The following is an 8974-nucleotide window of genomic DNA, read 5'->3' as shown; positions in this document are numbered from 1 at the left end:
GAAACAAAAGTTAGAGCTCATCCAAAAATAATTTGCAAGAAGCTAGAATTATCTCGGGAGCAATAAATCTCGAAATACTCGGATCGGAAACGTCAAATTCCAAGATACTCGGATCCTTGGTAGGCCGGGAAGAAATCTTAGAATCGGAGAATTAGTTTCCACCTTATAAGAATTAAACAGTTAAAGTTACATCTATAAATAGGAACACACCGCCAGGTATTCATCAAATGATTTATTGATTAAAAAGCCTTGAAATAAATTCTCTCCAAAGACTAACTTAATCATCGGAGTGGGACCAACTGGCACCCCCAACAAACTCATTTGCTGATCTTTATTGTTTTACAACGAGAAATGAAGGACTTTACAAAAGTCTGTGTCACCGTACCGAAAACTGTCTTAACAAAATGTATTTGGCGTTATTATCTTACACATCTTTTTTGCAAATTCATCAAGTGATTCTACAGATTCAATATTATATTTATACATTTTTTTGTAAGAAAATAAACAAAAACTGTGCAAGAAATTGAAACTAAATATTTCTCGTGGGAGTAATATATAGTCATTATGATTATTGTGACATTGGAATTGAGGAAAAATAACACATTAACCATATGGAGTTCCTGGTTGCAACCCAACTGCTGTTCACCGCGTTTGGTTTGGCACGTGCCCAATCTTAATTTTTAATTTTTTTTTTTTTTAAAGTCTTAATTTTAATAATTTTGGTTGACCATTTTAAATACCGAGGACCATCGAACCTTTCTCTCTCTATCTCTTTCAGAAATAGTCAACGAAATGGCAAAAAGTCAACTCCTGGATTTTCCTTTCCCAAAATCTTTGTGGTGACAGGGACAATAGATGGAAGCACAACTTGAAATAGCGGTCCAAATTTTATTTCCTTTTCTAAAAGCCTGTATAATTAGGCATATGGATGACAGCTTGTATTGATTTTAATATTCGAAGAGAACAAAAGGAAAGTGTTACAAGCTTAGGTCGCCTCGACCACTGCTTCAAAAAAATATCATTCCCAATGTCTCTCTGGCCAGGCATATATATATAGCCATGACTTCTTTGTTGCAATCAAGCTGTGATCTTGCACCCCCTTTTAGTTTAATTAACTTGTGGAATTAATAGCGAAAAAAAAAAATTGTGTCAGGAAATAAAAATTAAAAATAAATAAAGAAATTCCTGAAATTACAATTTTAAAAACATCATAATTCTCATAAAATATGAGGATTTCAACTCCCTCACTTCAGGGAAAAAAAAAATGTCAATTCCTATATTTAATATCGTTTTTGTGAAGTTCCCATGAACTCCTTCCAAGCAACATTGTGTTCGATAAAAATGAAGTTGCAGAATTAAGATTGGAACAGAACATACACTATATAGGAATGTAATACTTTTAAGAAAAGAAAATCATAAACTACACTGTCCCCTCCATTAGCATTTTATGTTAATTTGAATTGAAAACGTGTCATGTGATTGAAATTGTCAATTATACCCCTATTAGATGTGTGAAAATACAATTATGCCTTTTAAATTAAAAAATATAAAAAATGTCTCTCTTGGCCATGAAGACCCACGATCAAGCTGGCCTTAAGTCTCTAGCCATGGAGTCATAGAGACCCACGATCGGGCCATGGAGCCTTGGGTCTTTAGCCATGGAGCCGTGGAGACCAACAGTTTGGCCATGAAGTCCTTTTATTTTCTTTTTCTTTTTAATAAAAATAAAAAATCTAATGTAGGGGTGGAATGGACAATTTTAGTCACGTGATGCATTTTTCATCCAACTTAATAGAAAGGGGCAAATTTAAAGTACCAGATAATTTGAATAGTTTGATTATTACTTTTTAAAGTTCGGTGAGTTGATTACAAATCGAGTGTTACCTCGAGAAGGATAAATCTAGTTTCTTCGAGAATGATAAATCTAGTTTCTCCGAGAAAAATAACATCTAGGTTTGGTGTTATTAAATAAAAACGAAGCTTTACTAAACTCTCTGGACTTTCATCACTTTTGAAATGTCTTCCCCCCTTGAAGTTTTAAAACTATCAATTTAGTGTAATGGACTTTCAATTTTTTGCAATCTCAACCCTCTCATTAGGATTTGAGGTTAAACCAGACAGTCAAATGATGAAATTACCCTTATATCCTTGTAAATTTTATAAAATTACAAAATTGTACTTAAATTACAATAAATTTTTATTTTTAAATAAAATTATTTTAGGAATTTTAACAGTCTCCATTAAGATTTATTTTTAAATTCTAACAAAATAGTGAGATTGAATTTTTTTAAAGGTTTGATGTACTAAATTAAGAGTTTTTTTATCTTTAAGGCGGACATTACAAAAGTAGTAAAAGTTTAAAGAAGTTAAATGAAATTTTTCTAAAAATAAAGGGATAATTACACTTAACCCCCCTGATTTATCCACGATGTGGCGATTTACCTCCCAATGTACCAAAATTGGTACATGACCCCCCGAACTTGCCAACGTGTGGCAAAATCAACCTTCCGTCCAATCGACCGTTCGTTTGGATGGAAAGTCGGTCACGTGCAAGTCACGTGACTTGAGGAGGGTCTCTGTCTTAAACGGTCACGTGACTTGCACGTGACCGATTTTCCTTCCAAACAAACGGTCGATTGGACGGAAGGTTGATTTTGCCACACGTTGGCAAGTTCGGGGGGGTCATGTACCAATTTTGGTACATTAAGGGATAAATCGTCACACCATACATAAATCAGGGGGATTAAGTGTAATTATTCCTTAAATAAATTATTTAAAACCTAGTTACCTTACATTGATCCCCCAATCACACATTGTCAAGTGTAAATTTGCACTTGCACTCTTTTCAAGGTGGTATTATTTCCTTTTGAACCTCGAGCTGTCATGGTGAGGGAAATTCAACAAAGGCTTCTAAAAAACAAATGCTTCAGTCTTAAAGAAGGAAATTAAAGGGATAATTACACTTAACCCCCCTGATTTATCCACGATGTGGCGATTTACCTCCCAATGTACCAAAATTGGTACATGACCCCCCGAACTTGCCAACGTGTGGCAAAATCAACCTTCCGTCCAATCGACCGTTCGTTTGGATGGAAAGTCGGTCACGTGCAAGTCACGTGACTTGAGGAGGGTCTCTGTCTTAAACGGTCACGTGACTTGCACGTGACCGATTTTCCTTCCAAACGAACGGTCGATTAGACGGAAGGTTGATTTTGCCACACGTTGGCAAGTTCGGGGGGGTCATGTACCAATTTTGGTACATTAAGGGATAAATCGTCACACCATACATAAATCAGGGGGATTAAGTGTAATTATTCCTTAAATAAATTATTTAAAACCTAGTTACCTTACATTGATCCCCAATCACACATTGTCAAGTGTAAATTTGCACTTGCACTCTTTTCAAGGTGGTATTATTTCCTTTTGAACCTCGAGCTGTCATGGTGAGGGAAATTCAACAAAGGCTTCTAAAAAACAAATGCTTCAGTCTTAAAGAAGGAAATTAAAGCAAAATCTCCATTAATTAACAATGCTTATGGCTTGTCTCCAGCCTCACAAAATTTGATAATCACCCACTTTGGAGCCGAAAGAAGAAAAGCTAAATAGGCCATTATCCTTGAAAGAAGGGATTGAAGAAGACAACATCCCAAGAAAACTAGAGAAATAAATAATATTACTTTGATCAAAAACCAAGAAAAAGCACACGTGGGAACACAAAAGAGATAGCAAAACCATGAAGGAAAGAATAGATTTTCATAAAGTGATTGTGCATGAGATTAAATGTATCCATACACTTCACAAATAATCACCCCAATCATCATATATCTATCATCAAGTTGTGCGGTGGAGCCATTGGTGGCCAAGTTTCCTAGCCAAAATGATTTAATAGTTGACTAGCCGTTTATTGGAGAAGCTTCTTCTTTATTGGGATTGTTTCTCAATTCTCATACTTGCTTCAATTATTGCTCAAAAAGTAACCAATTAATCTAACACTTTGCTTTGCCCATTTAAAGAAATGGCCAAGCAATATGCGGTAGTGTTAGAATAGTTTTCGGTTTGATAACGTATCATCTTTTGATTTGCTTTTTTGGGAATGCCGACTGATACCATTTCGATACCTAAGTCAAGTTCTGATAGACAATTTCAGTAAGTATCGAGAGCAAAGTAAAATCAGAGAGATTAGAGTTAATTTCGTAATTGGGGTACCAGCCTATTTATAGGCACATAGTTCTCAAATAATTTGAATGCTTTAATACAATTCAATTAGGAGTCTGATCCCTAGATTATATAGGATCAAACTTATCTTCCTAAGAGTCTAGTTCGGGTAGGACATTTCCTGTCAGTTGATTTTATATAAATATCAGGTATTTTATCCCATATTTTATGAGATAATGATTTATCCCAATAAACCCGGTATAGAGTCCTTCTGCTCCTTGCTAGGGATTATGAGCTCAAACCTTATCCCCTGAATTTCGGTCGTAATCTCATGATGAAACATTTCAGCATGTTTCATTTATATCGTCTCGTGGTAATCCCAAGAAAGTTAATCCTCGGACCAACTAGATAATGTCATTCGGTGTGTTCTTCTAGCAATCCCGAGATAATGACAATCCGAGATCGTTGAAGCGTGTCTATCCCGATCCTGCCTATCGAGGACATTCATAAATTTCTGCAATAGATATCCAAGACCCTAATGACTAAGAGGGTCTTGTCGGGTCGGTTTGACCAACTGGACCCCCAGTTCAATAATGGGCCCATTTGACTTTGAGAATGATAATTTTATCAACAGATAGCATTGCTTTTTCTACCCCAAACATGGATAATATCAATCCGACAAAAACAAAGGCCTCGTTTGGTTTGCGGAATGACCATTCCATTAGAAAAATGAATAGCTATTCCTGAGAATAGAAAGCAGTGGAATGAAATGGCTATTCCTATTCGTTTGTTTGGTAATAACTCACACATTTTAATCGGAATTCAAAAAAAAATACTAAAAAAACCCTACATTATATTATTATTATTATTATTTATTTATTTTTTAAAAAAATCAAACTAAAAAAAAAACCAAAAAAAAATAAAATTGAAATAAACTGGTGGGTTGCTGACCACCCATTGGGGTGCCTGGCCACCCCCCGTTGAACCGGAGGTGGCCACCCCTGATGAGATGGGTGGTCAGCCAGCCACTTTGAGGTTTAGTTTTTTTTTTTTTTTTTTTTTTAAACAAAAGATTTGAAAGAAAAATAAAAAATGAGTTTTTTTTTTTTTGGAAAATGTAGTTTTTACCCCCAAGGAATAACTATTTCTCTCATTTTTTAGCAGAATAGGTATTCCTCTTCGTAAGGGAATCTATTCCGCGAACCAAACGGGGTCAAAGAGATATAAGTAAGGTGACAGGCAATTCAAAATTTATTTGGGCAAGTGGATTCTATCTAAATTCTCTCATAATATATTGCCTAAATGGTTATTGATCCCAATATGAGAGACATAAATAAGGTGACACGACAGTCCAGAATTTATTCAAGTAGATAAATTTCATATAAATTTTTTAATAATGTGTTGTTCAAATTACTAGGGATCTCAATAGGAGAGAGGGAGAGATTTGGATCCAAAATTCCCTAGAGTTGATGCTGCTTGATACCCGGATAAGCCGGAAATTTGGCAGTGGCCTGGCCACCCAAACCCCACCTTATATTTAGTAAACTCTTTCCTGGCCAAATACATGTTTTTTATTTAAATTTTTTTTTCTCTCTCTCCTCTTTTATGCCAGACCACTATTTACACTTCATACTACCCTAGTTTCTAGGCAACTGAGACATAATTTAGAAATTAACCATCTTTTTCTCCTTTTTGATAGGTAAATGTAGAAAAGAAAAAGAAAATATTTGTAATCACCTACATAAATTTATATTATTTAGTCTATATCAAATTAAGTATAACAAGAAAATCTTTAATTAATAGCAAAAGATCTCACTTGGTGGAATGCTCAAATCGTTCAAAGACTTGTACTAATATGCTCTCACAATGCATCCAAGACCACCATATCACTAACACAAATGGGATCCTTGTGGAAGTCAAAATCCTAATATTCCATCATATAATAGTACTGGTTTCCTTTCCTCATCAATATTAATGTTTCAATTTTTTTTTTTTTTTTTTTTTGGAAGATAATTAAGCATCATATAAGAGTTTTATTCGTGTAAAGTATAAATTAATGACATGATAAATGAAGAGAAGATTTGGGGTAAAGATTTTGTGTGTATCTTTATCTTTATCCTGTTCTTGTAAGATCCAACATATACATATATATATATAGCGTAATCTAAATGCATTAATTTTGCAATCACAAACCCCCACTACACCCCACTCACAAGTCACAATATCAGAGAGGGAAAAGATGATCGAGCAATATTGTTGACAAGGATTGCAACAATATGGCTCCATTCACCCACAATCTTTTAAGATCAGATAATAATAGTTATGATGAAATTAAAGAATCCATTAAGCAAGGAAAATAAAAGCCACATAATTATATCAAAAGATAAAACTGATTAGGAAACTGATTATTCCCTAACACCAATCATATTCTAGGGTTTTCAAAAAATGGCCAGTGAAAGAATGTAAACTTTCATGTGTCAATTCCGTGATCGATTTCTAACACTCGTCATAATGTAGCTTTTTTACGACTAATCTTATGTATGCTCATCTACAACCCATCATTCTCATGTACTCTTTGGATCGAGATCCCCTAAATTTTCTAAGAAACGGCTCGTAATGAGTAGTGTCATCTTCATACAAAAAAAAATAAAATAAACAAAAACAAAATAAATGTAAGAAAAATGAAGGGCAAAGGGGGTGGCCGGACTATCTCTTAACATTGTTTTGTGGTCGGCTAAGGCTAAGGTGGTGGCTAGAGTATCTTTTAACCAGTTTTTAGGGTGGTGAGTCATATCAATTTGTTTTGGGGTGGTCACTTCAAAGGGGGTAGTTGACCACCCCAAAATAGATTAGAAATGGCCGGACTACCTCAAAATAAGTTTTTGGAGATAATTTAAATACCTCATTAGAGTCGGCTGAACGAGTACGTAGCCGATTACCTCAAAACAATTGATGGCCTTTGACGTAGCTCATTCTCAACCGCTCATTACAAATGAATGGTTAAGATTAATAGAATTGTAGCTTAGGAATTACTTCTACTCACATGCTCCTTAACATCTAAATATCATTAACATAAAACGAAAAGGTATGTCGTATGACAAAGATGCCCGTCGGAAGACCACCTCCCTAAAAAGGAAGAACAAAAAAGAAGTTAAAAGTATATGTTTTTCTTGAAAAAAAAAATATATATATATTCAAATTTAATCTTATTGTGGTATTTCTGTCATTTAAACAAATCATATTTTATTATTTATTCAAGTGATTGATATTAAATTTTTTACTAAGAGATGAGTACTAAGATGATGTAGAACTTATTAATTTATTGGTACTTGTAGCATTTCTTTTTAATGGGGTTTAAGAACAAATTGGGCTGAATTGAAAAAATATATAAAGATTGTCGAACCCAAACATAAATTCAGGAAAAAAAAAAAAAAAAAAAACTAGATTTGGGTTGGGAATTCATCACTTTTGACATAAAAGAAAGGTCTAAAATGATTTTTTTTTTTTTTTTTTTGAAAAACACAGTTCTAACTTGATAGGGAAATTTCAGAAAAACCAACTTTAAATTTGAGTATTTTTTAAAAACAAAACACATAACTTAACCAAAGAAAAACTGGATCGTTTTACATTAGATTCTAAGGACTCGTTTGGGTTTTCGATTTTTTTGTATTATATTCAACTATTTTTTACTATATTCAAAATTGTAAATATAGTAAAAATTTGTTAATTTTTTGAAATTATGTTTCGATGATTTAGAGAACTTGAAACAAAATTGAAAAAAGTTAAATAAAATTTGAGTAGTATTTAAATTTAAAAAATTCACCCAAACATATTTGGAGAGCAACTTTAGAGCATTTACATCCGACTCAACAAATTTACCTTTTTTTTAACAAAAAAAAATAAAAATTAGCTACCCACTTTTACAAAGCACCTACATTCGGCTCTAGATCTTAGCTATCTACTTTCACTATTCTATTTAAATATTATTTCTCAAAGAATTTTTTATTCTTTATTGAGAGGAAAGAGAATCTTTTAGAACTAAATAATGCTTTGTTTTTACATTTGGTGAGGAGTTTAGCAACTCACCAAATGTTTCTTCAAATTATAGAGCCGGATATATCTTCTTTTGCTCCCATTTTAGCATCACTTGGCTAGACGGATGAAAATGCTTGAACTCCAAAATGACCGTAGCAATAGCTAGTTCAAAGCAAAGGTATTTTCTTTTTTTTCTTTTTTTTTTTCTTTTTAAAAAAAAAAGAAGAAGCTAAAATTAGGCTAAAGAAATACTTTAATTAGTTGAATGGAAATGCTCTTATTACATGGTGTTGGAACAAGCGAGTATTTTAGAGTTTTCCATATATGTCTGTATAATAGAGTTTTGTTATAAATATATTATGTTATAACCCTAAATCATTATTGAATATAGCCGTATATTGTCGAACCAAGTAAATCTGTGTCTTGATTTTCTCTTGCTCTCTCTTTTCAATTTCATATTATTCATCATTATTGTGCACGGTAACAACGCATTCCTAAATACTCGTATGCCAAGCGGCAGCCGCCATATGCAAAATTGGTGGTACTTTTGGTGACCACTAGAACTGCTGGTAGTGCTTGATGAATTGGAAGGTGCATAAACTATTAAACTCCCACAATTGTGTGCTCATTGAAAGCAAATATCAGGTCATGTCAGTGAGAAAACAATATCACCTTAATAGTATAGAGCATTCTATGTGGCCCAAAATTATGGTTTGTGTGTCTAAATTAACAAATGGAGTATGAAAAGAATGCTCAACCATTTTTTCCTGTCAAGGCCAAGCCC

The sequence above is a fragment of the Alnus glutinosa genome, chromosome 8 (genome assembly GCF_958979055.1).
Source record: "Alnus glutinosa chromosome 8, dhAlnGlut1.1, whole genome shotgun sequence".
Taxonomy (NCBI): domain Eukaryota; kingdom Viridiplantae; phylum Streptophyta; class Magnoliopsida; order Fagales; family Betulaceae; genus Alnus; species Alnus glutinosa.
Note: the sequence above shows the minus strand (reverse complement) of the source record.